Below are 27,986 nucleotides of genomic sequence, written 5' to 3'. Positions count from 1 at the left end.
TCTACAGGTCCTCCCTGGGTCAGCCTCCCATGGCTTCCACTTTCATTTATATGCTGATGACACCCAAATCTATCTCTCTGCCCCTCAGCTCACCCCAACCATCTCCTCATGCATCACTGATTTACTAATAGACATATCAGCCTGGATGTCAAACCACTTCCACAAACTGAATCTATCTAAAACTGAGCTCTTAATATTTCCTCCCCCACGTGCCCCTTCCCCTGATTTCTCTGTCAAGATCAATGGCACATCTATCAGTCTGTCACCATATGCCAGATTGCTAGGGGTAATCTTAGACTCTGAACTGTCCTTTCAGGCCCACATACAATCTCTGTCCAAATCATGCTGCCTTAGCATTCGCAACATTTCCAGAATATGCCCCTTTTTAACTAATGACACCACCAAGCTTCTAATTCACTCCCTGGTTATCTTTTGCCTCAACTACTGCAACTCCCTCCTCATTGGATTACCTTTACATAGACTATCCCCCCTTCAGTCCATAATGAATGCCGCTGCAAGACACATCCACCTTACCAATCATTCAGTGTCCTCCACCCCCTCTGACAATCTCCCCCCCCTCTTTTTCTGCGGCCTGCCAGGTTGCGTGCTTGGATAAGGGTCTGGTATGGATTTTGGGGGACCCCTACGCCATTTTTTTTTATTTTGGCACAGGGCTCCCCTTAAAATCCATACCTCAGGTCTGGTATGGATTTTGGGGGGGACCCCTACACCATTTATTTTTTAAATTTGGTGCAAGGTTCCCCTTAAATTCCTTATCAGACCCGAAGGGCCTGTTATGGATTTTGGGGGGACCCCTACGCAATTTTTTTTTAAAACATTTGGTTCGGGGTTCCCCTTAATATTCATACCAGACCCAAAGGGCCTGGTAATGGACTGGGGGGGGACCCATGCAGTTTTTTTCAATGAGTTTTATCTATATTGCCAAGACCTGACAATTCATTACAGCCACAAACAGTTTTAAATGACTTTTGTCCTTTACAAATGTCATTTTGCTGTGGTACTGTTCTAAACATGGGAAAATGGTGCCACTTTACAGGCATACTAAGACACCCCCCAGGCATGATATTTAAAGGAATATTTCATTTTTATTATTTCACTTTAAGCATTATTAAAATCACTGCCGAAAAAATGGCGTTTGTTTAAAACTTTTTTTGCATTGATACATGTCCCCTGGGGCAGGACCCAGGTCCCCAAACACTTTTTATGACAATAACTTGCATATAAGCCTTTAAAATTTGCACTTTTTGGGTTTTCATGTTCGTGTCCCATAGACTTTAACGGGGTTCCGCGCCTTTCAAATTTTGCCCTAAACACCACATAATTTTAGTTTTTCCCCGAACAACCAAAGTTCGGCCCGAACTTATGGTCGGGCCGAACCGTTCACCCATCTCTATCTCTACCGTTCACCCATCTCTATTCACAAGACATCACTCACCGCTATCCCCACGCAGGGATAGTTTCTCTCAGGTAACCATTCTGGCTCAAAGAAACCTTAACTTCATTACTAAAATACTACGCAACCATAAAATAATATCCAAGTGGGACATCCCAACCAAACTGATGATAGACAGAAACAACATCTCATACTTAATCAACACGATTGAAGATGACCTTAAAATTTTGAAATTGTGGGGCCTACTTCCAAATGACAAAGAAAAAAGGAGTTATCACAATTATTAAAGACTCTGGGGGTTATTTATGAAAGGCAAATCCACTTTGCACTGCAAATGCACTTGAAAGTGCACTGAAAGTGCACTTGGAAGTGCAGTCGCTGTAAACCTAAGGGGTAGATCTGAAATGAGTGGAAGCTCTGCTGATTTTATCATCCAATCATGTGCAAACTAAAATGCTGTTTTTTATTTTCCTTGCATGTCCTCCTCTTATCTACAGCGACTTTACTTCCAAGTGCACTTTCAGTGCACTTTCAAGAGCACTTGCAGTGCAAAGTGGATTTTCCTTTAGTAAATAACCCCCTCTGTCTCTTTTAACCACTTAAGGACCGCCTAACGCCGATTTACGTCGGCAAGGCGGCACGGGCAGGCAAAATCACGTACATGTACGTGATTTGCCTCTCGCGGGTGGGGGGTCCGATCGGACCCCCCCCGGTGCCCGAAGCGGTCCCGTTCTGTTCCCCGGCGATCCGAGATGAGGGGGAGGCCATCCGTTCGTGGCCCCCCCCTCGCGATCGCCGCCGGCCAATGGGAACATTCCTTTGCTGCTGTATGCTAAACAGCAGCAAAGGAAATGATGTCATCTCCCCTCGGCTCGGTAGTTTCCGTTCCAGCGCCGAGGGGAGAAGACATCAATGTGAGTGCACAACACACTACACACACAGTAGAACATGCCAGGCATACAAAACACCGCGATCCCCCCCCCGATCGCCCCCCGATCCCCCCCCAATCACCCCCCCCCTGTCACAAACTGACACCAGCAGGTTTTTTTTTTTTTTTTTTCTGATTACTGCATAGTGTCAGTTTGTGACAGTTACAGTGTTGGGACAGTGAGTATTACCCCCCTTTAGGTCTAGGGTACCCCCCTAACCCCCCCTAATAAAGTTTTAACCCCTTGATCACCCCCTGTCACCAGTGTCGCTAAGCGATCATTTTTCTGATCGCTGTATTAGTGTCGCTGGTGACGCTAGTTAGTGAGGTAAATATTTAGGTTCGCCGTCAGCGTTTTATAGTGACAGGGACCCCCATATACTACCTAATAAATGTTTTAACCCCTTGATTGCCCCCTAGTTAACCCTTTCACCACTGATCACCGTATAACCGTTACGGGTGACGCAGGTTAGTTCGTTTATTTTTTATAGTGTCAGGGCACCCGCCGTTTATTACCTAATAAAGGTTTAGCCCCCTGATCGCCCGGCGGTGATATGCGTCGCCCCAGGCAGCGTCAGATTAGCGCCAGTACCGCTAACACCCACGCACGCAGCATGCGCCTCCCTTAGTGGTATAGTATCTGATCGGATCAATATCTGATCTGATCAGATCTATACTAGCGTCCCCAGCAGTTTAGGGTTCCCAAAAACACAGTGTTAGCGGGATCAGCCCAGATACCCGCTAGCACCTGCGTTTTGCCCCTCCGCCCAGCCCACCCAAGTGCAGTATCGATCGATCACTGTCACTTACAAAACACTAAACGCATAACTGCAGCGTTCACAGAGTCAGGCCTGATCCCTGCGATCGCTAACAGTTTTTTTGGTAGCATTTTGGTGAACTGGCAAGCAAGCACCAGGCAGCGTCAGGTTAGCGCCAGTACCGCTAACACCCACGCACGCACCGTACACCTCCCTTAGTGGTATAGTATCTGATCGGATCAATATCTGATCCGATCAGATCTATACTAGCGTCCCCAGCAGTTTAGGGTTCCCAAAAACGCAGTGTTAGCGGGATCAGCCCAGATACCTGCTAGCACCTGCGTTGTGCCCCTCCGCCCGGCCCAGCCCAGCCCACCCAAGTGCAGTATCGATCGATCACTGACACTTACAAGGCACTAAACGCATAACTGCAGCGTTCGCAGAGTCAGGCCTGATCCCTGCGATCGCTAACAGTTTTTTTGGTAGCATTTTGGTGAACTAGCAAGCACCGGCCCCAGGCAGCGTCAGGTTAGCGCCAGTACCACTAACACCCACGCACGCAGCATACGCCTCCCTTAGTGGTATAGTATCTGAACGGATCAATATCTGATCCGATCAGATCAGATCTATACTAGCGTCCCCAGCAGTTTAGGGTTCCCAAAAACGCAGTGTTAGCGGGATCAACCCAGATACCTGCTAGCACCTGCGTTTTGCCCCTCCGCCCGGCCCAGTCCAGCCCACCCAAGTGCAGTATCGATCGATCACTGACACTTACAAAACACTAGACGCATAACTGCAGCGTTCGCAGAGTCAGGCCTGATCCCTGCGATCGCTAACAGTTTTTTTGGAAGCTTTTTATTGAACTGGCAAGCACCAGCGGCCTAGTACACCCCGGTCGTAGTCAAACCAGCGCTGCAGTAACACTTGGTGACGTGGCGAGTCCCATAAGTGCAGTTCAAGCTGGTGAGGTGACAAGCACAAGTAGTGTCCCGCTGCCACCAAAAAGACAAACACAGGCCCGTCGTGCCCATAGTGCCCTTCCTGCTGCATTCGTCAATCCTAATTGGGAACCCACCACTTCTGCAGCGCCCGTACTTCCCCCATTCACATCCCCAACGAAATGCAGTCGGCTGCATGAGAGGCATTTTCTTTATGTCCTCCCGAGTACCCCTACCCAACGAACCCCCCCAAAAAGATGTTGTGTCTGCAGCAAACGCGGATATAGGCGTGACACCCGCTATTATTGTCCCTCCTGTCCTGACAATCCTGGTCTTTGCATTGGTGAATGTTTTGAACGCTACCATACACTAGTTGAGTATTAGCGTAGGGTACAGCATTGCACAGACTAGGCACACTTTCACAGGGTCTCCCAAGATGCCATCGCATTTTGAGAGACCCGAACCTGGAACCGGTTACAGTTATAAAAGTTAGTTACAAAAAAAGTGTAAAAAAAAAAAAAATATATATATAAAATAAAAAAAAATAGTTGTCGTTTTATTGTTCTCTCTCTCTATTCTCTCTCTCTATTGTTCTGCTCTTTTTTTACTGTATTCTATTCTGCAGTGTTTTATTGTTATTGTTATTGTTATTATGTTTTATCATGTTTGTTTTTCAGGTATGTAATTATTTATACTTTACTGTTTACTGTGCTTTATTGTTAACCATTTTTTTGTCTTCAGGTACGCCATTCACAACTTTGAGTGGTTATACCAGAATGATGCCTGCAGGTTTAGGTATCATCTTGGTATCATTCTTTTCAGCCAGCGGTCGGCTTTCATGTAAAAGCAATCCTAGCGGCTAATTAGCCTCTAGACTGCCTTTACAAGCCGTGGGAGGGAATGCCCCCCCCCACCGTCTTCCGTGTTTTTCTCTGGCTCTCCTGTCTCAACAGGGAACCTGAGAATGCAGCCGGTGATTCAGCCAGCTGACCATAGAGCTGATCAGAGACCAGAGTGGCTCCAAACATCTCTATGGCCTAAGAAACCGGAAGCTACGAGCATTTTATGACTTAGATTTCGCCGGATGTAAATAGCGCCATTGGGAAATTGGGGAAGCATTTTATCACACCGATCTTGGTGTGGTCAGATGCTTTGAGGGCAGAGGAGAGATCTAGGGTCTAATAGACCCCAATTTTTTCAAAAAAGAGTACCTGTCACTACCTATTGCTATCATAGGGGATATTTACATTCCCCGAGATAACAATAAAAATGATTTAAAAAAAAAAAAATGAAAGGAACAGTTTAAAAATAAGATAAAAAAGCAAAAAAATAATAAAGAAAAAAAAAAAAAAAAAAAAAAAAAAAGCACCCCTGTCGCCCCCTGCTCTTGCGCTAAGGCGAACGCAAGCGGCGGTCTGTCGTCAAACGTAAACAGCAATTGCACCATGCATGTGAGGTATCGCCGCGAAGGTCACATCGAGGGCAGTAATTTTTGCAGTAGACCTCCTCTGCAAATCTAAAGTGGTAACCTGTAAAGGCTTTTAAAGGCTTTTAAAAATGTATTTATTTTGTTGCCACTGCACGTTTGTGCGCAATTGTAAAGCATGTCATGTTTGGTATCTATGTACTCGGTCTAAGATCATCTTTTTTATTTCATCAAACATTTGGGCAATATAGTGTGTTTTAGTGCATTAAAATTTAAAAAAGTGTGTTTTTTCCCCAAAAAATGCGTTTGAAAAATCGCTGCGCAAATACTGTGTGAAAAAAAAAAATGAAACACCCACCATTTTAATCTGTAGGGCATTTGCTTTAAAAAAATATATAATGTTTGGGGGTTCAAAGTAATTTTCTTGCAAAAAAAAAAAAACTTTTTCATGTACAAAATAAGTGTCAGAAAGGGCTTTGTCTTCAAGTGGTTAGAAGAGTGGGTGATGTGTGACATAAGCTTCTAAATGTTGTGCATAAAATGCCAGGACAGTTCAAAACCCCCCCAAATGACCCCATTTTGGAAAGTAGACACCCCAAGCTATTTGCTGAGAGGCATGTCGAGTCCATGGAATATTTTATATTGCGACACAAGTTGCGGGAAAGAGACAAATTTTTTTTTTTTTTTTTGCACAAAGTTGTCACTAAATGATATATTGCTCAAACATGCCATGGGAATATGTGAAATTACACCCCAAAATACATTCTGCTGCTTCTCCTGAGTACGGGGATACCACATGTGTGAGACTTTTTGGGAGCCTAGCCGTGTACGGGACCCAGAAAACCAAGCACCGCCTTCAGGCTTTCTAAGGGGCGTGAATTTTTGATTTCACTCTTCACTGCCTATCACAGTTTCGGAGGCCATGGAATGCCCAGGTGGCACAAAACCCCCCCAAATGACCCCATTTTGGAAAGTAGACACCCCAAGCTATTTGCTGAGAGGTATAGTGAGTATTTTGCAGACCTCACTTTTTGTCACAAAGTTTTGAAATTTGAAAAAAGAAAAAAAAAAAAAGTTTTTTCTTGTCTTTCTTCATTTTCAAAAACAAATGAGAGCTGCAAAATACTCACCATGCCTCTCAGCAAATAGCTTGGGGTGTCTACTTTCCAAAATGGGGTAATTTGGGGGGGTTTTGTGCCACCTGGGCATTCCATGGCCTCCGAAACGGTGTTAGGCAGTGAAGAGTAAAATCAAAAATTCACGCCCTTAAAAACGCTGAAGGCGGTGATTGGTTTTCGGGGCCCCGTACGCGGCTAGGCTCCCAAAAAGTCCCACACATGTGGTATCCCTATACTCAGGAGAAGCAGCTAAATGTATTTTGGGGTGCAATTCCACATAGGCCCATGGCCTGTGTGAGCAATATATCATTTAGTGACAACTTTGTGCAAAAAAAAAAAAAAAAAAAAAAAGTGTCACTTTCCCGCAACTTGTGTCAAAATATAAAATATTCCATGGACTCAATATGCCTCTCAGCAAATAGCTTGGGGTGTCTACTTTCCAAAATGGGGTCATTTGGGGGGGGGTTGTGCCACCTGGGCATTCCATGGCCTCCGAAACTGTGATAGGCAGTGAAGAGTGAAATCAAAAAGTTACACCCTTAGAAATCCTGAAGGCGGTGATTGGTTTTCGGGGTCCCATACGCGGCTAGGCTCCCAAAAAGTCCCACACATGTGGTATCCCCGTACTCAGGAGAAGTAGCTGAATATATTTTGGGGTGCAATTCCACATAGGCCCATGGCCTGTGTGAGCAATATATCATTTAGTGACAACTTTTTGTAAATATTTTTTTTTTTTTTGTCATTATTCAATCACTTGGGACAAAAAAAATAAATATTCAATGGGTTCAACATGCCTATCAGCAATTTCCTTGGGGTGTCTACTTTCCAAAATGGGGTCATTTGGGGGGGGTTTGTACTGCCCTGCCATTTTAGCACCTCAAGAAATGACATAGGCAGTCATAAACTAAAAGCTGTGTAAATTCCAGAAAATGTACCCTAGTTTGTAGACGCTATAACTTTTGCGCAAACCAATAAATATACGCTTATTGACATTTTTTTTACCAAAGACATGTGGCCGAATACATTTTGGCCTAAATGTATGACTAAAATTGAGTTTATTGGATTTTTTTTATAACAAAAAGTAGAAAATATCATTTTTTTTCAAAATTTTCGGTCTTTTTCCGTTTATAGCGCAAAAAATAAAAACTGCAGAGGTGATCAAATACCATCAAAAGAAAGCTCTATTTGTGGGAAGAAAAGGACGCAAATTTCGTATGGGTACAGCATTGCATAACCGCGCAATTAGCAGTTAAAGCGACGCAGTGCCAAATTGGAAAAAGACCTCTGGTCCTTAGGCAGCATAATGGTCCGGGGCTCAAGTGGTTAAACTCATAGAATCCAAAATAGATTCTCAAGTGAGATATGTCATACTGGTCGCCAACACTGAAAAATTAATTCTGACGATTGCTAATATATATGTTCCCAACAAAAATCTTTAGCAATTCCTCCAGAAGGTCCTCAAAATAATTAGGAAAATTCAAAAGGGAAATGTAATTTGTGGAGACTTTAACGCCCTGATGGATCCATCTATGTTCACCACCAAAGGAAGTCACTCTATAAGAAAGGGACTGAAAAACATCTTCGCGCAGGAAGACCTTCATGATCCATGGAGATGTCTTCCCACAACAGAAAAGGACTACACCTTTTATTCCAACGGTCATAAGTCATATACCAAAATTGATTTTTTCTTTACCGACAGACTTCTACAAAAAATCACAGATGCCCGTATCCATAACATAACATGCTCTGACCATGCCCCAATTTTAATGATCATTGATCTAGTCAACAAACCTCTAACTCCTCTCTTTGAAGAAACAATACATACATTCTATCTCAGGAGAGACTAATGTCAGTGATGAAAGAAAAACTAGAAGAGTTTTTCGAATTCAATGATAATGAATCTGTTTCCATTTCTAGCTTATGGTGTGCTCATTAGGCATATGCCAGGGAATTACTGATCCAAATGGCTTCTAGGGGGAAAAAAAGAAGAACCTACACAGTAAGTAACATTTTAGCTACCATTTCCAAACTAGAGAAAAAATACAAAACTTCCCCTAAACAATATCCCCTTCTACAACAACTTTATGATGCAATGAACAAACTCAAAGTGTTACTAATCTCCAATTACGAGAGATATCTCAAAAAACTAAAATTTTATTTTTACTTACAAGGGGAAAAAGCAGGTAATTATCTAGCGGCCTGCCAGGTTGCGTGCTTGGATAAGGGTCTGGTATGGATTTTGGGGGACCCCTACGCCATTTTTTTTTATTTTGGCACAGGGCTCCCCTTAAAATCCATACCTCAGGTCTGGTATGGATTTTGGGGGGGACCCCTACACCATTTATTTTTTAAATTTGGTGCAAGGTTCCCCTTAAATTCCTTATCAGACCCGAAGGGCCTGTTATGGATTTTGGGGGGACCCCTACGCAATTTTTTTTTAAAACATTTGGTTCGGGGTTCCCCTTAATATTCATACCAGACCCAAAGGGCCTGGTAATGGACTGGGGGGGGACCCATGCAGTTTTTTTCAATGAGTTTTATCTATATTGCCAAGACCTGACAATTCATTACAGCCACAAACAGTTTTAAATGACTTTTGTCCTTTACAAATGTCATTTTGCTGTGGTACTGTTCTAAACATGGGAAAATGGTGCCACTTTACAGGCATACTAAGACACCCCCCAGGCATGATATTTAAAGGAATATTTCATTTTTATTATTTCACTTTAAGCATTATTAAAATCACTGCCGAAAAAATGGCGTTTGTTTAAAACTTTTTTTGCATTGATACATGTCCCCTGGGGCAGGACCCAGGTCCCCAAACACTTTTTATGACAATAACTTGCATATAAGCCTTTAAAATTTGCACTTTTTGGGTTTTCATGTTCGTGTCCCATAGACTTTAACGGGGTTCCGCGCCTTTCAAATTTTGCCCTAAACACCACATAATTTTCGTTTTTCCCCGAACAACCAAAGTTCGGCCCGGACTTATGGTCGGGCCGAACCGTTCACCCATCTCTATCTCTACCGTTCACCCATCTCTATTCACAAGACATCACTCACCGCTATCCCCACGCAGGGATAGTTTCTCTCAGGTAACCATTCTGGCTCAAAGAAACCTTAACTTCATTACTAAAATACTACGCAACCATAAAATAATATCCAAGTGGGACATCCCAACCAAACTGATGATAGACAGAAACAACATCTCATACTTAATCAACACGATTGAAGATGACCTTAAAATTTTGAAATTGTGGGGCCTACTTCCAAATGACAAAGAAATTACCTCAAATAAAACCCCTCCTGGAAAAAATTCACCTCAATGGGATCTAAGTCATGGACGAAAGACATACATAACAACCTCCAATGGAAGTCCCCTCCTTCATTATCCCTTTAATATTGCCATTGTTTTTGACCACCTCAGGTTTTTAGGATTCAGGGATACCTAACCTTGCCTCATGCTAATTTTTTCCCCATAAGTTAGCTGCTTGAGTTGCCTGGCAACTCAATGTTTTTTACACATTCTATTTTGTTTTAGACCAGAAGTCTAATCCTCTTATTATCTACTTTTTTAAAGGACCTATGCTGTTTTTCTGTTTTTTTTAAAGTTACACCACCCTTGGAACTCCTACAGTTTTAATTGTTCTACAACCTATACAATGTAAACGACATTTACCCAGGATACAAATCTTCAACATGGCTAATCTTAACCTCTTATCACTAAATGTAAAAGGACTCAATAGCCCCTTTAAAAGGAAAACTATGTGGAATGATGCTTTAAAACTTGGCAGCGATATTCTTTGTATTGAAGAATCTAATTTTGCAAAAGACAATCCCCCCAAATTTTCACATATTACATTTCCACATATATTCACATATATTCACGTCCAACAACCGCAAGAAGAAAAAAGGAGTTATCACAATTATTAAAGACTCTGGGGGTTATTTATGAAAGGCAAATCCACTTTGCACTGCAAATGCACTTGAAAGTGCACTGAAAGTGCACTTGGAAGTGCAGTCGCTGTAAACCTAAGGGGTAGATCTGAAATGAGTGGAAGCTCTGCTGATTTTATCATCCAATCATGTGCAAACTAAAATGCTGTTTTTTATTTTCCTTGCATGTCCTCCTCTTATCTACAGCGACTTTACTTCCAAGTGCACTTTCAGTGCACTTTCAAGAGCACTTGCAGTGCAAAGTGGATTTTCCTTTAGTAAATAACCCCCTCTGTCTCTTTTAAACTCATAGAATCCAAAATAGATTCTCAAGTGAGATATGTCATACTGGTCGCCAACACTGAAAAATTAATTCTGACGATTGCTAATATATATGTTCCCAACAAAAATCTTTAGCAATTCCTCCAGAAGGTCCTCAAAATAATTAGGAAAATTCAAAAGGGAAATGTAATTTGTGGAGACTTTAACGCCCTGATGGATCCATCTATGGACACCACCAAAGGAAGTCACTCTATAAGAAAGGGACTGAAAAACATCTTCGCGCAGGAAGACCTTCATGATCCATGGAGATGTCTTCCCACAACAGAAAAGGACTACACCTTTTATTCCAACGGTCATAAGTCATATACCAAAATTGATTTTTTCTTTACCGACAGACTTCTACAAAAAATCACAGATGCCCGTATCCATAACATAACATGCTCTGACCATGCCCCAATTTTAATGATCATTGATCTAGTCAACAAACCTCTAACTCCTCTCTTTGAAGAAACAATACATACATTCTATCTCAGGAGAGACTAATGTCAGTGATGAAAGAAAAACTAGAAGAGTTTTTCGAATTCAATGATAATGAATCTGTTTCCGTTTCTAGCTTATGGTGTGCTCATTAGGCATATGCCAGGGAATTACTGATCCAAATGGCTTCTAGGGGGAAAAAAAGAAGAACCTACACAGTAAGTAACATTTTAGCTACCATTTCCAAACTAGAGAAAAAATACAAAACTTCCCCTAAACAATATCCCCTTCTACAACAACTTTATGATGCAATGAACAAACTCAAAGTGTTACTAATCTCCAATTACGAGAGATATCTCAAAAAACTAAAATTTTATTTTTACTTACAAGGGGAAAAAGCAGGTAATTATCTAGCTTCCCAACTATGTCAGAGACAAAATAAACAAAAAATACAGAAATTAACTCATCATAATTCTGGGAAGTCATACATAATCCACAAGAAATAGCAGATGCATTTGCAGAATATTATAAAGAATTATATAATTTGAAAAATGAGAAAGACACCTTCCAACCTCAACCCTCAGATATTACTCATTTCCTAAGCAAGATCAACCTCCCATCTATAGACTCTTCTACCCTAAAACTTTAAACAAGCCAATATCAGTAGAAGAAATTAATAAGGTCATCCAATCCCTACCAATAAATAAAATGCCAGGAGCAGATGGTCTGTCCAGCGAATACTTTAAAGCCGCGTACACACGAGCGTAATGTCTGACAGAAAAAGTCTGATGGAAGCTTTTCATCGTCTATTCCAATTGTGTGTATGTCTCCTCTGACTCTTTTTTTTTGAAAATTCTGACGGACCTAGAAATGGAACATGTTCTAAATATTTCCGACGGAACCAATTCCTATCGGGAAAACCACTCGTCTGTATGCTGTTCCGACGGACCAAAAACGACGCATTCTCTGAAGCAAGTATGAGACGGAAGCTATTGGCTACTGGCTATTGAACTTCCCTTTTCTAGTCCCGTCATACGTGTTGTACGTCACCTCGTTCAGGATGGTCGGACTTTGGTGTGACCGGGTGTATGCAAGACCGCTTGAGCGGAATTCCGTCGGAGTTCCATCGGAGAAAAACGGTCATGTGTACACAGCATAAAACATTCAGCAAAACTTTATCATCTCACTTAGCTAAACTATTCAACTATGCTGTGAAGAATCACTCCCAAAGAGATGCTTGAAGCTGTCATCATTAAGCCCCATACACACTATCAGATTTTCTGCTGATTTTTGTCTTCAGATTTACCAAAACCATGTAGTGCAAGACCTGCCTGATTGCATACAAATTGAAACGCCTAAGGTTTGACCTCATATTATATGGTTTTGGTAAATCTGAAGGAAAAAATCAGCAGAAAATCTGATAGTGTGTATGGGGCTTTACGATCCCAAAACAGGGAAAAGATCCAACATCACCTATTAATTACAGACCCATCTCATTATTAAATTCTGCCCTAAAAATCTATTCCAAAGTAATAGCCAACCACTTGCTAGAAATAACACCTTATCTTATTGAACCAGATCAAGTGGGATTTGTTAAAGGACTTCAAGGTCCTGACAGTACCAGAAGAATGATTAACTTGATTAATCATATAGAACACAATGAAATCCTGCTCCTTGGATTGGATGCAGAGAAAACATTTGACAGAGTTCACTGGGATACATTGCAGAGACCCTTAGAAAGTTCGGATTTTCTGGCTTCATTCACAAAGCCATAATGTCCCTCTACACAACACCATCGGCCAGGGTATTTACATCTGGCAATATTTCTAAAAGCTTTACACTGTCTAATGGAACCAGACAAGGATGAAGGATGCCCCATGTCCAATGGTTTACCAACGGTGGGATGGGGGTGCGGTCAGCCCGGGTGCCACACCTTGGGGGGGTGCAGCACGCTGGAGCAGCCATAACTCAGTGATTGGCCGCCCTTTGCTTGAAAGTGAATGAATGGTAAATCCTGCTGGAGCAGTGGCTTGCCTGAGAGGGGCAAGCTAATGTGGGCGCACATACCCCACAGCTTGTGTGGGGTATTTGCTGTCCCTTGCGGTCTCAGCTCAGCTCAGCTCTTCATGGCAGCTGACATCTCTTCCCACTGGCTGCCTTTCTCACTGGCAATGCACACAGTGCAACGCCATTGAACCCACCCCCTACCATGCCTCCTCCACTCTGACATCTTCTGTGTAAACAGACAGGAGGAGGAGCTGGGAAGGAGGTGAGACGCTGCTGTGCTGTGCATCTGCTGCTCATCTGAGGTCTGTTATTATTACACACACATTATCACACACACTATAGATGACACTTTCGTGGAGGGAACTGATATAAATTAATATTTTCAGTGACTTAGGTGTGGGAAAGAGGGTACTGCATGTGCTAGGGGGCGTTTTAGGAAAATCTGCCCCCCCCAACACAAGTCCTCCCTCCTCCCAAAGTGCCCCCTAGCACATGCAGTACCCTCTCCCCCACCCCTGATTAAAAGAGATGCTGTCTGCTACACAGGGGACAATCATGGCTCCCCGCTAGACATGCAGGCCAATTGCCCCAGGTGATCCCACTAGTGCACCCCTGCCATGCAAGTAAATGGAGCCAGGTGGCGGAACTTTTTCCAGCACTGGGCTCCAGGACTCAGTGCTGGTTCACTCGATGAATTACATAGGTTCACATTGTGCGTTCCTGTGAGAGTCACATGTTTTCCAGGTGCAGTACAATTTCAGCCCATTCATTTGAATGGGCTGAAATTGTGCTGGACCACACCAAGAGTTATAAGACACACAGGAACTGGATTGTGTGGTACTACTGTACCGTATGATCCAATGCAGGTAAACGCATTACATTTGGGACCTGCATTTATGGTGTCATTAAGTTAATGGAATGCAGGTTTCCAGGAATCCAGAAGTGTGGGGGGCTATGTAATGTAAAGGGGTCCAGAGGTATGGGGGCTGTGTAATGTAAAGGGGTTCAGAGGTATGGGGGCTGTGTAATGTAAAGGGGTTCAGCGGTATGGGGGCTGTCTAGAGAAAACTTTCAGAAAACAGGAAAATCTTTTTTTGGGGGGAGGGTGGCACCATGTTTTACTGCACAAGGTAAGACCAACCCTAGTGACGCCACTGGCAGTAGCATCTATTAGCTATAACCGGTTAGATTAAACCCCAATATCACTGGCATTAAAATTGGTCAATTAGTATATAAACTAGGTTTATTTGGCAGGGGGCAGATTTGCAGCTGGGCTCTTTCTCAAAGTGGGGCTATTTCATTATGTGGGAGCACTTCTGACTCTGCACTCATCATCTGAATGTCTCTTCTGGATATTTCTTCTGTCTTTCCACAGGTATGACTTGCTGAAACATCTCCACCCAAAAGCTGAAACACTGCTATCTGCTTTTGCTTATGTCTGTTTAATAATGCTGGTATGTTATTTTTGCTTAACTGTCTGTAGACCTGTCCATATTACAATGCTTTATTATCTCCCTTGTCTTACCCAAATCATGGCCTGTTAACTTAAAGTGGTTGTACACCCTATACAACCACTTTTACCTACAGGTAAGCCTATATTAAGGCTTATCTGTAGGTGCTGGAAATATCTCCTAAACCTCCACGGTTTAGGAAATATTTTCAATAAAGCCGCGCGTCGATGTCTACGGCGCATGCACACTTTAGGCAGATCATGCCATGATTGGAAGCTCCCGCGGGCATGTGCGGGAGTGCCATCACGCAACCCCGGACAGTCACAGAGCCGGAGTTTTTGCGGCCCAGAAGGAAGAGGGGTGAAGATGGACGCTCGCTGCTAGTGGGGACAGCGGTGACATTGCAGGGATCGACTTCAGGTAAGTGACACATAATGGGCTACTATGCGATGCATAGTAGCCCATTAAGCTTTACCTTTGCAGGGAAATAAAGAGGAAGTAAAACCCATCAGGGTTTACTTCCTCTTTTAGTGCCCTCTTGTTAGTCTGTTTCTGAAGATATAATTTTGCCCTGTTAACCAGCAAACCTCCTGATTTGATAATTGGAGTGCTCTTTTGGGGGAGGCATTTGCAGGGGCACATTTGCAGCTGGGCTCTTTCTCAAAGTGGGGCTATTTCTATAAGTGGGAGCACTTCTGACTCTAGCCAAAATTGGCATAAAAGTCCAAAAAGTCAGCCGATAGCTGAATTTAGAATAAAAAAGTGCTGTCTTCCATCACTCATGCATGTGAATCACCAGAAAAAATGCACGCTTACCTGAGGCAAGCAAGGGTAAGCTTGTGACTATAAACCCAGCCAGGGCCTTTTCTTGGGATATCGGGACTATACACCCCGAGAACACTGATCCAGGATCGGCACACCGCTCAATTGCATGAAAAGGATCCTTAGGCAACGTGTCATCTAGCAAATCAGCAGCACCCCCTCTTTGCTAAAGAGAGACCTCACCATGTCCACCTAGATGGAGATCCTGCCTGTGCTGGTCATATATCCACAATTTATTCATTTTATTCACCTTTCACCATATTGTTATTAATGGTGCATATGGTTTTATTTCATATGTTAGCTGCTGTTCCACGTTCTGTTTGTTTTTTATTAGAGCGCAGTATTTTTTCTATTTATTTACACTTCTGACTCTGCACTTCAGCGAATGCACTTCAGCGAATGAACACAAGAAAATACTTTGAAAAACACCACACAGACATCAGGTGACCTTGTTCACCCCTTCAGCTCTTTCTCCTTGTAACATGCACTCTCTACCATTCCTTTTGACAGCTCTGTCCTCTATCCTTAAACTATCTCTCCTTTATCCCTCCCCCCCACAGCATTATATATATATATATATATATATATATATATATATATATATATATATATATATATATATATATATATATATACAGTATCTCCCAAAAGTGAGTACACTGCTCACATTTTTGTGAATATTTTATTTTATCTTTTCATGTGACAACACTGAAGAAATTACAGTTTGCTATAAAGTAAAGTAGTGAGTGTACAGCTTGTATAACAATGTAAATTTGCTGTCCCCTCAAAATAACTCAACACACAGCCATTAATGTCTAAACCACTGGCAACAAAAGTGAGTACACCCCTAAGTGAAAATATCCAAACTGAACCAAACGTGTCAATATTTTGTGTGGCCATCATTATTTTCCAGCATTGCCTTAACCCTCTTGGACATTGAGTTCACCAGAGCTTCACAGGTTGCCACTGGAGTCCTCTTCCACTCCTCCATGACGACATTATGGAGCTGGTGGATGTTAGAAACATTGCGCTCCTCCACCTTCTCTTTGAGGATATCCTGAAATGGAAGGTGGAGAAACACAAGGGTTTAGGTCTGGAGATATGCTTGGCCAGTTCATCACCTTTACCCTCAGCTTCTTTAGCAACACAGTGGTCATTTTGGAGGTGTGTTTGGGATCATTATCATGTGGGAATACTGCCCTATGGCCCAGTCCCCGAAGGGAAGGGGATCATGCTCTGCTTCAGTATGTCACAGTACATGTTGGCATTCATGGTTCCCTCAGTGAACTGTAGCTCCCCAGTGTCGGCAGCACTCATGCAGCCCCAGAACATAACACTCCTACCACCATGCTTGACTGTAGGCAAGACACTCTTGTCTTTGTACCCCTCACCTGGTTACCGCCACACATCCTTGACACCATCCGAACCAAATAAGGTTATCTTGGTCTCATCAGATCACAGGCAATGGTTCCAGTAATCCATGAAAATTTGTTTTCTCTAGTATGCCTTGTTGCGGAAACTTCCATTTGTTTTTCTAGTATGCCTTGTTGTGGGACCTTCCATTTGTTTTTCTAGTATGCCTTCTTGTGGCACCTTCCATTTGTTTCTCCAGTAATCCATGTCCTTAGTCTACCTGTCCTTAGACGACAACCATGCAGACCAATTTGATGCAGTGTGCGGCATATGGTCTGAGCACTAACAGGCTGACACCCCCAACCCTTCAACCTCTGCAGCAATGCTGGCAGCACTCGTATGTCTATTTCCCAAAGACAACCTTTGGATATGATGCTGAGCATGTGCACTCAACTTCTTTGGTCCACCATGGCGATGCCTGTTTTGAGGAGAAACTGTCCTGTTAAACCGCTGTATGGTCTTGGCCATCGTGCTGCTGCTCAGTTTCAGGGTCTTGGCAATCTTCTTATAGCCTAGGCCATCTTTATGTAGAGCAACAATTCTTTTTTCAGATCCTCAGAGAGTTCTTTGCCATGAGGTGCTACATTTAACTTCCAGTGAGCAGTATGAGAGAGTGAGAGCGATAACACCAACTTTAACACACCTGCTCCCCATTCACACCTGAGACCTTGTAACACTAGCGAGTCACATGACATCGGCTAGGGAAAATGTCTTATTGGGCCCAATTTGGACATTTTCACCTAGGGGTGTACTCACTTTTATTGCCAGCAGTTTAGACATTAATGGCTGTGTGTTGAGTTATTTTGAGGGGACAGCAAATTTACACTGTTATACAAGCTGTACACTCACTACTTTACATTGTAGCAAAGTGTCATTTCTTCAGTGTTGTCACATGAAAAGATAGAATAACATATTTACAAAAATGTAAGGGGTGTACTCACTTTTGTGAGATACTGTGAATATAGATATAGATATATCTATATCTATATCTAGATATATCTATATAGATATATCTAGATATATATATAAAACCCTCCCTCCCTCTTCTCCTTATTACAGCACCCACCAACTCCTGCTAATTCTAAATCCAGACACGCAAAAAATCTCCAGGACACAGCGGCATGTCCCTTCATATAAATCCCACTCCTATATTACCTCCCACACCCTTCTGCTTCTCCTAACCTCTGGAGATATATCCCCAAACCCTGGGCCTCCATCATTTAACTGTACTCAATGCACCCATTACCCCACACCCTCTGGCAGCAGCCTCAATCAACACAATTTAGTTCCCATTTCTCTTCTTCCCAAGACCAGACTTCCTTTCTCTTGTGCCCTTTGGAATTCCCAATCTGTCGGTAACAAACTCACCTTTCTCCATGACCTCTTTATCACTGACCCATTGAATCTACTCGCCATTACCGAAACCTGGCTTCGTGTATCGGACACTGTGTCTTCTGCTGCCATATCCCATGGTGGTCTTCTATGGACTCACTCCCCCAGATTCAGTGGACGTAAGGGAGGGGGTGTTGGAATCCTTCTAGCCCCACGTAGCACCTTTCAGGTACTTTGCCCACCTCCTTCTCTGTCACTTTCCTCTTTCAAAGCACACTGCATTAGTCTTTTCTCTCCAGTGTTTCTAAGGATAGCTGTGATCTACAGACCCCCTGGACCGATATCAAACTTTTTTGATGACTTCTCTGCCTGGCTACCCTACTTTCTTTCTTCTGAAATCCCCACAATAATTATGGGCGACTTCAACATCCCTATTAATACTAACACTCCAGCCACTTGCAAACTTCTCAGCCTTACCTCCTCTTTTGGCTTAAAGCAATGGATTCACACTCCTACTCACTCTGAGGGCAATACCCTTGACCTCCTTTTCTCCCACCTATGCACTCCATGCAACCTCTCCAACTATCCATTCCCTCTCTCCTATCACTACCTTATTAGTTCCACTCTCTCCCTCTCCTCCACCTCCTTTCCCTCCAACCACCTAAAAGTTACCCTCAGCAACCTACGTCATCTCAACCCTTCTCATCTCTACTCTGCTACTGATGACCTCTATTACAAAATCTCCCCCCATCCTGCACCGACCTAGCCACTTCTGTCTACACGCTACCACTTCTACTCACTCACTGGACTCATTGGCCACCCTCACTACACACAGAATCAGGCCCCGACCCCTTCAACCTTGGCAAACAGATGATACTAGAAGTCTGAAAAAAACATAGCTGTGCTCATGAGCGCCCGTAGCGTAAGACTAATGCCTTGTACACACCATCGGACTTTCCGACAACAAAACTGTGGATTTTTGTTCGAACGGTGTTGGCTCCAACTTGTTTTGCATACATGGTCACACAAATGTCAGCTAACAATTACGAAGGTAGTGATGCACAAGATGTACGTGATATCTCCATTACGAACGCTAGTTTTACAAAACTGAGTGCTTGATTCTGAGCATGCGTGAACTTTTGTGCGACGGACTTGTGTACACACGTTTGGAAAGTCCGACAACAAAGTTTTGTTGGCGGAAAATTTGAGAACCTGCTATCCAACATTTGTTGGCAGAAAGTACGACAACAAATGTCCAATGGAGCATACACACGGTCAGACTTTCAGCCAACAAGCCTAAATCCAACATTTCCCGTCGGAAAATCCAATCGTGTGTATGCGGCATAAGTGTCAGAAAGATTACAACCAATATAAATCTGCCCTCCAAAAATACAATTCCAGCCTCCTCACTGCCAAGCAGACCTATTTTATCACTCTCATTAGCAACGTATCATTCTGTCCCCTTCAACTCTTCTCTACCTTCAATTCTCTACTTCGTCCTCCACTGCCTCCACCTACCAATTCACTCACTGCCCAGGAGATCACATATCACTTCAAACAGAAGATTGATATAATTTACGAGAAGATCTCTACTGTTCAGATACCCACCACGCTTTACACTTCATGCCCACAGGTACAATCATTAATTCCCTCTCTCAACCCCACCACTATAGAAGAGGTTACTAAACTACTTGCTAACGTCCATCTTACAACCTGCCCTCTGGATCCTGTTCCCTCACAAATGCTATGTTCACCCTCTGGCTCTATTCTACACTCTTTAACCCACATATTCAATCTCTCCCTCTTTTCTGGCATCTTCCCCAACTCTCTAAAACATGCACTTGTCAGCCTCATACTTAAAAAGCTCTCACTGGACCCATCCAATCTTAACAACCTACACCCCATCTCTTTGCTCCCCTTATCCAAACTCCTTGAACGTCTGGTCTACAACCATCTGAGCGACCACCTTTATGATAATAGCCTTCTTGATCCCCTTCAGTCTGGATTTCTTCCTCAGCACTCCACAGAAACTGCTCTCCTAAAACTAACAAATGATCTATTAACAGTCAAAACCAATGGACAGTATTCTGTACTCCTGGACCTCTCTGCTGCCTTTGATGCAGTTGACCAACCCCTCCTCCTCAATAAACTACATGCCTTTGGTCTCTGTGACTGTACTCTTCGCTGGTTCTCTTGCTACTTATCCAACCGCACCTTTAGCGTTTCTTACAACTCTACTTCCTCCTCTCCTCTTCCTTTCTCTGTTGGGGTACCCCAAGGTTCTGTTCTTTGACCTCTCCTATTTTCAATCTACACCTCCTTCCTGGGTTAGCTCATAGCCTCCCATGGCTTCGAATACCACCTCTATGCTGACAACACCCAAATTTACTTCCCTACCCCTCAGCTCCCTCCTTCCATCTCCTCACATACCACTAATTAACTATCAGATATATCAGTCTGGATGTCACATCACTTTCTCCAACTCAATCTATCCAAAACTAAACTTACAATTCTCCCTCCCCATGTGCCCCTTTCCCTGATCTCTCTGTCAAAGTCAATGGCACAACTATAAGCCCATCCCCGCATGCCAAGATCCTAGGTGTAGTCTTGGACTCTGAACTCTTCTTTAAGCCCCACGTCCAATCACTGTCCAAATCTTCAAAGAAAAATTCCTACGAGCCAAAATGAACCTAGTGCTAAAAGTAAGCACTACACAGCCGCATACATGAGTCACTCCTTGTAATGCGTGTGAAATAATAAATAAATAAATAAATATGATACACTAGAGTGTGCTAACCGTGCCCTAATCCTGGCACACAGAGATACAGTGCATATACAACAGAGTATAAAATAATTTAAACCCCAATATGTGCTATATCCCCCAAGATGAACAAACTTAATGTGCACAAATAAACAGTGCAGTGAGCATGTGAAATGGTAGTATCAACAAAATGCTCCAAACTGAATCAGTGCAAACAAGGTGCTAAAAGTGCAATAAACAAATAAATAATAAAAAAATGACATGTGCCAGCCAAAAAGTGCAGAGTGACACACAATACATATACTTAATCGGGGAGGGGCCAGGACGGAGTGTTAGGCAGCAGCAGCTGTCTGCTGGGACGGTCTCCATAACCTCACTGCTACATCTATCACCTCATTGTTTTATCCAGATTTTTATGCCTCTTCTGAGTGGTGCACTGACGCACCCTCAAAATGTGAGTACCCCCTTCTGGGGGAGAGTTTTTTATCTGACCTTGTTAATAAACACTTTTTAAATGTTATCCTGTTTTCCTGTGATCCATACTGAGCCCTGGGCGGCTCCTGACTCTGTCTAGTGACTTAGTCACATTCCCTAAGGTGAGCGCTTTACCTTGGGGGGGGGTCACCTTTTGTTTCACCATCGCATGATATGTGGCACATGGAATCGCAGCACGTTTGAAAACATCATCACGGAAGCACAGTTGTCATCACTTTCATTAAGGACTTTTGTGTTTAATATATGTCTATTTTATGATGGACGATTAAGTATATGTATTGTGTGTCACTCTGCACTGTCCAAATCTTACCGCCTCAACCTCCGCAACATCTCCAAAATACGCCCCTTTCTAACCAATGACACAACAAAGCTCTTAATTCACTCCCTGTCTTCTCTTGCCTCAACTACTGCATCTCCCTTCTCATTGGCTTACCTCTACATAGTCTACCCCCCTTTAATCCATAATGAGTTGCCAGACTCATCCACCTTACCAATCGCTCTGTGTCTGCTACTCCCCTCTGTCAATCCCTTCACTGGCTTCCGCTCACCCAACAAATTAAATTTAAAATACTAACAACTACTTACAAAGCCATCCACAACTTAGCCCCTGCTACATCACTAGCCTAGTCTTTAAATACCAACCTATTCGTTCTCTTCATTCCTCTCAAGGCCTCCTGCTCTCTAGCTCCCTCATCACCTTCTCCCATGCTCACCTCCAGGACTTTTCCAGAGCCTCTCCAATCCTATGGAACGCCTTACACCAATCTGTCCGATTATCTCCTACTCTACTATCTTTTAGACGATCCCTGAAAACCCTTCTCTTCAGAGAAGCCTACCCTACCCACACCTAACAACTGTAATTTCATTTTCTCCATCAGCTCATCCCCCACAGGGATTAACTTTTGTTCCACTTGACCCTCCCTTCTAGATTGTAAGCTCTAATAAGCAGGGCCCTCTGATCCCTCCTTTATTGATTTGTATTGTAAGTGTACTCTCTGCCCCATGTTGTAAAGCGCTGCGCAAACTGTTGGCGCTATATAAATCCTGTATAATAATAATAATAATAATAATTTGCAGACAACATAATTTTAACACTCTCCAGTCCTGATACCTCTCTTAATGAAGTTAGAAATACTTTAGAAGCATTTGGATTGGTTTCCTATTATAAGATCAACCCTAATAAATGTTATGTCTTGCCAATTAATATTGCGCTTGATCAAATTGATGACTTACATCAAAAATATATGTATAATTGGGACAACCCCTCTATCTCATATTTAGGGATTCAACTCACCTACCCCACAGCCAAACTTTATGAGGTCAATTATCCCAACCTCTTGGATCAAATTAATAAAGACCTCCAATCCATCCAAAAAACTCAACTTTCTTGGATCGGAAAAATAGCAGCATTCAAGATGCAAACATTACCCAAGATCTTATATTACTTTAGATCCCTCCCTATACCAGTCACTTCCAAATTTTTTACGCAAGTCAACTCAAAACTGAACAAGTTTATATGGAAAGGGAAAAAACCCAATGTTGCATTCTCTATGGTGAAAACTAAAGGAGGTATGAGCCTCCCTGATATTCATTTATACTACTATGCTTCACTAGAGATCAAATCAAATACTGGTGTAAACATTCTAATGATAAATTGTGGCTAAATATTTAACTAGAAAAAACTAGAGGTAATGATTTATTCTCACTAGCTACTGCCTACTATCTAATCCCAAAAGTGAACATACCCAATTTTTTTAACAATTAAATCCACATTAACTGCCTGGAAATTTATCTTATCCAAATTACAGCCAATCAGTGATCCTATCCTTACACCAGTACTGATTAGAGTTATTGAGTACTGCAAAGCATGTCTTAATGTATAATGTCCTCCTTGACAAAGTTAGGATAATACAATACAAGTTTAGTCATGTCTACATAGCCATATATACACATCCGGATTGACTATACACATACCTCTGTCTCTCTGTCGACCAGCCATACTGCTTACAATCTAAATACCTCACTATTGCATATCAGCCCTGCTAGGCATTCTCTGGTAAATCTGGTCCGCTGGGCTACCCTTGGTCAAGTACTGGGTATAGTGAGTAGTCCCGGCAATGTGAGCAACCCCTGGATGGATTTTGCTGTTTTTAGAATAATTTTTTTTCGTGGCTATTATGCATTTTCTTATCGTCGACATGTAAGCTTGCCCTGGTATAATTACCCTAATAGGCAATAACTACTTTCTATGTGTATATGACATATACTGTATGTCTCAAACTTTATCTGTTTGCATTGTAGTATGAATGCTTTCACCTATTGATACACCCCTGAAGAAGGAAGTGATTCTGAGACATGTTGGGTGTGGCCCCTGGACTCCGTCTCCACATCACAATGGTTTGGGACCCCTAACAGTATATAGTCACATGGCTATGTCAATGTGTAATTTGTATAGCCACAATTTTTCTTCTTGTGTGTTTTATCGTTTTTTGATATTGTCAGAATAAATTATATTTTTTTATATTACTTCTTCATATAATTAATTTTCTGGTGTAGACATACCACCACCAGGGCCTTTAAAGTCCCATAAGGGGGAACCTTACTTCTTTCTATTTATACATTGGGATGTCAGCCCACCCCTAGTTTAATCTATCTCAACTTTCTTCCAATCTTCTAAAGATGATGCACAAGAAAGCCCACAAACAGTTTGCAGAAGACAAGCAGACTAAGTACATGGATTACTGGAATCATGTCCTGTGGTCTGATGAGACCAAGATAAACTTATTTGGTTCAGATGGTGTCAAGCGTGTGTGGTTCAACCAGGTGAGGAGTACAAAGACAATTGTGTCTTGCCTACAGTCAAGTAAGGTGGTGGGAGTGTCATGGTCTGGGGCTATATGAGTGCTGCTGGAACTTGGGAGCTACAGCTCATTGAGGGAACCATGAATGCCAACATGTACTGTGACATACTGAAGCAGAGCAGCCATGTATAGTGTATATGAATAAAGATTGGCAGGGTAGTTAGTGTATTGTGACGTCAGTCACTGTAGAGTATATAATACAGTGTAGTGTAGAGTATATAATGCAGTGTCAGCACAGTAGTGGTATACTTTTTTTTTCTTTTTTTTGGTGGTGCAGCAACACTAATGCCCCGTACACACGGTCGGATTTTCCGACAGAAAATGTGTGATAGGACTTTGTTGTCGGAAATTCTGACTGTGTGTAGGCTCCATTACACATTTTCCATCGGATTTTCCGACACAAAAAGTTTGAGAGCAGGATATAAAATTTTCCGACAACAAAATCTGTTGTCGGAAATTCCGATCATGTGTACACAAATCCGACGGACAAAGTGCCACGCATGCTCAGAATAAATAAAGAGATGAAAGCTATTGGCCACTGCCCCGTTTATAGTCCTGACGTATGTGTTTTACGTCACAGCGTTTAGAACGATCGGATTTTCCGACAACTTTGTGTGACCGTGTGTATGCAAGACAAGTTTGAGCCAACATCCGTCTGAAAAAATCCTAGGATTTTGTTGTCGGAATGTCCGAACAAAGTCCGACTGTGTGTACGGGGCATAAGAATATTTAGAGCATAATTGCTGTCCCCCCTTCTGCACTACAGGTGTTCCTCTTTCTGCGTCAGGACCCATCCACTACCTCAAGCCACAAGAACACTGGACCCACTACTAAAAGGCCCTCTCCACAGAGCCCAATTACCCCTGTCTGGAGAAAGCAGCAATCCAAGGACTCCCACCCTCCATGACAGCTGGGGGGACTTTTTTGTTTCTTGCTCACCTCTGATTTGTACCTAGATTGAAGGTTCTCTCTTCTCTAAAAGTTAATGTTAGATGCCATTTTTTTAAAGGCTCAGTGTCCTTTCTGTGGGCATAGTTAAGGATGCTCCTCTGGTGAGTCCCTTGCCTTGGAGGCTCAGGGGAGGATATAATCCCAGAGGGGGGGTGTATATATCCCTTCAAGCGCTCCTGTGCATTGGACACCCTTCAGGGGAGGGAAGGGGGGATTATCCTATCTTAACTACAAAAACATACTTAATATAGAAGAGCCCTTCCCTTTTGTTTAGTTGAAATAGGCAGTTGGCAGGGTTGGAGCAAACTTAATGCGCCTCCCTCTGCCCCTGGGTAATGATTTTTGATCCATGTAGCAATGAATGTTAGTCTGTCTTATAGGTGGACGTTTTTGTCACCTCCTGACAGAGAAGGAGGAAGGGGGTCCATGGTGTTTTAACCCCATGGACCTCTCAGGCCCATCCTGTCTCTGTGTAGTCATCTTGTCTTCCTTTTCCTCTCACTCTCCCTTTACTCTTTTAGGCACCATGGGAGCCCATGGATATGTGGCTCGAAGGAGTTGGTCTCTCTCAATCTGGTTGCAATGGTTCCTGGCTGGGCTCATCCGATGGAAGCTATGTCTCTGCCCAGTGATGCATCTTCTTTTTTTTTTTTTGTTTCACAAAAATTTTATTGATTGAACAAATGATCACATAACACCGTCGTAATGGTACATTTGCATAAAAAATAGTACATATGACATTTGGATTTAATACATTTTAGGAAAGTATATGGAAGCAATATGGTTATAAACAATACCAAGGTTATATGTTAATGCATATATTTAAGTGGCATCAAGGCATTCTTGTATTGAAATAGTAATTATTAACTTGAAATGTGTCACGATGGAGAGGGAAGGGGGGGGAGGGGGGGAGATGGAAGTAGGCGAATGGAGTATATTTTCCATAGGATTTTCTTAGACCTTCTTGTAAAGTTTGTTTATTGACAGTGGTTTTTGTTATTAAATATTAATTGCTTTGTAGGCCTGAGAATTTTTGAATTCTATCCATTTATACCATGTTGAAGCTAAATTAGTTATTTTCTCCTGTGATATGCTTATGAGTTCTTCTATACTTTCTATATTGTTTATTCTGCGAAACCATTCTTTTTTTGATGGAATAGAATTCGAACGCCAGTGGCAGGGGATACAATGTCTTGCAGCGTTTATCATAAACACAGTTAAAGGCTTTAGGTATTGTCTTTTGGGGATTGAATTGTAATGTAACAGGTATTGTGCTGGGTTAAAACTTAAGTTTTCTGAGGTGATTGATGTAATGGTTTTGTGAATCATTTTCCAAAAATTCTGGATAAGCGGGCAAGTCCACCAAATGTGTATCATCGAGCCTTCCTCGTATTTGCATCTCCAACACCTGTCAGAGGTCTGAGGGGAGAACTTATGCAATAGGATGGGGGTTCTATACCACCTAGTGATGATTATAAAGCCGCATTCTTGAGTGGCGACATTTAGAGAACTTTTATGTGCGTACATATAGATTGTTTCCCAGTTCTCCTCTGATAGGTTTAAGTTGAGGTCTTGTTCCCAAGCTTGGCATGACGAACTGGAAAATTCAGATTTACTCACAAAGAGCGAGTTGTAGAGAATAGATATGATATGTCTCTGTGGGGTTGTTTTTGTACAGAGGTCTTCTAGTGTCGTAAAAGGTCTAGTCCAAAGTTGGGTTGTCTCGTGTAATGGAAATTTGTATGTTCTGTATATAATTGTATTCTATTTTGTATGTATTGCACACTGCCCTCACTGTGCACACAGCACTAATAATGTTTTCAGTAAATGTTTACATTCTTTCGAGTCCTGATTAGAATTAGCCTGCCTATGTAACGCCCCTTGTTACCATAAACGTACAATTGTAATATTAATGTGATACCTATTAATGTAAAAACCTTCAATTGCGTCATAATAAAGCAGAACAGTTATTTGGAAAGATGCTGAGTGTATCTTTTTTGTCTGTTCCCTACTGCAGTAGATATTATTAATTTGGAACCACTAATCAATATGAGGATAGGTGTTGCCGATCATCAATTTAACCAAGTCAGCATGGCGAGCTTTGCCTTAGGAGGGGATTCCAGGTGACCCTGAGTATCCGAAAGGAGGAGCTTGAGACGATCCGGGAATTTCTAATAATCAGCCGGCTGAGGTAAACCTTTTGCTTACATTTGAGTTATCAGACTTCCTTGATCCGTAAGGCATTTTCAGGACAAAGGGTACCTATTTTACTCCCCTTAATCGAACTGTATTGATTGGTGGTTAAATGTTATGTTGTCCCTGTCTATTGTCCATCGGAGTGTTATAGATAAGAAAGGGAAGAATAGTGCTGTTTACAGGTATATGGAGTACATCTGCTAGATAAATTAGTTTAGAGGCAAGAGGGTATAGGCACATGTAGAGAAGACTGGCCAGTCATTATGGGCATTGAATTAAGTAAGGGAATGAAGGGTAAGAGACCCTCAAAAATGCCTAGCGCAAAGAGGAGCGCTATATATGAACCGAAGGTGCGGTTCCATCTATACTGAGCCCCTAGATTAATGGTTAAAGTGGACAGGGATCCACAATGGGTAACTG

Source organism: Aquarana catesbeiana, linkage group LG02, assembly GCF_042186555.1.
Source record: "Aquarana catesbeiana isolate 2022-GZ linkage group LG02, ASM4218655v1, whole genome shotgun sequence".
Taxonomy (NCBI): domain Eukaryota; kingdom Metazoa; phylum Chordata; class Amphibia; order Anura; family Ranidae; genus Aquarana; species Aquarana catesbeiana.
The sequence above is the reverse complement of the archived record's forward strand: the minus strand, read 5'-3'. Positions refer to the sequence as shown.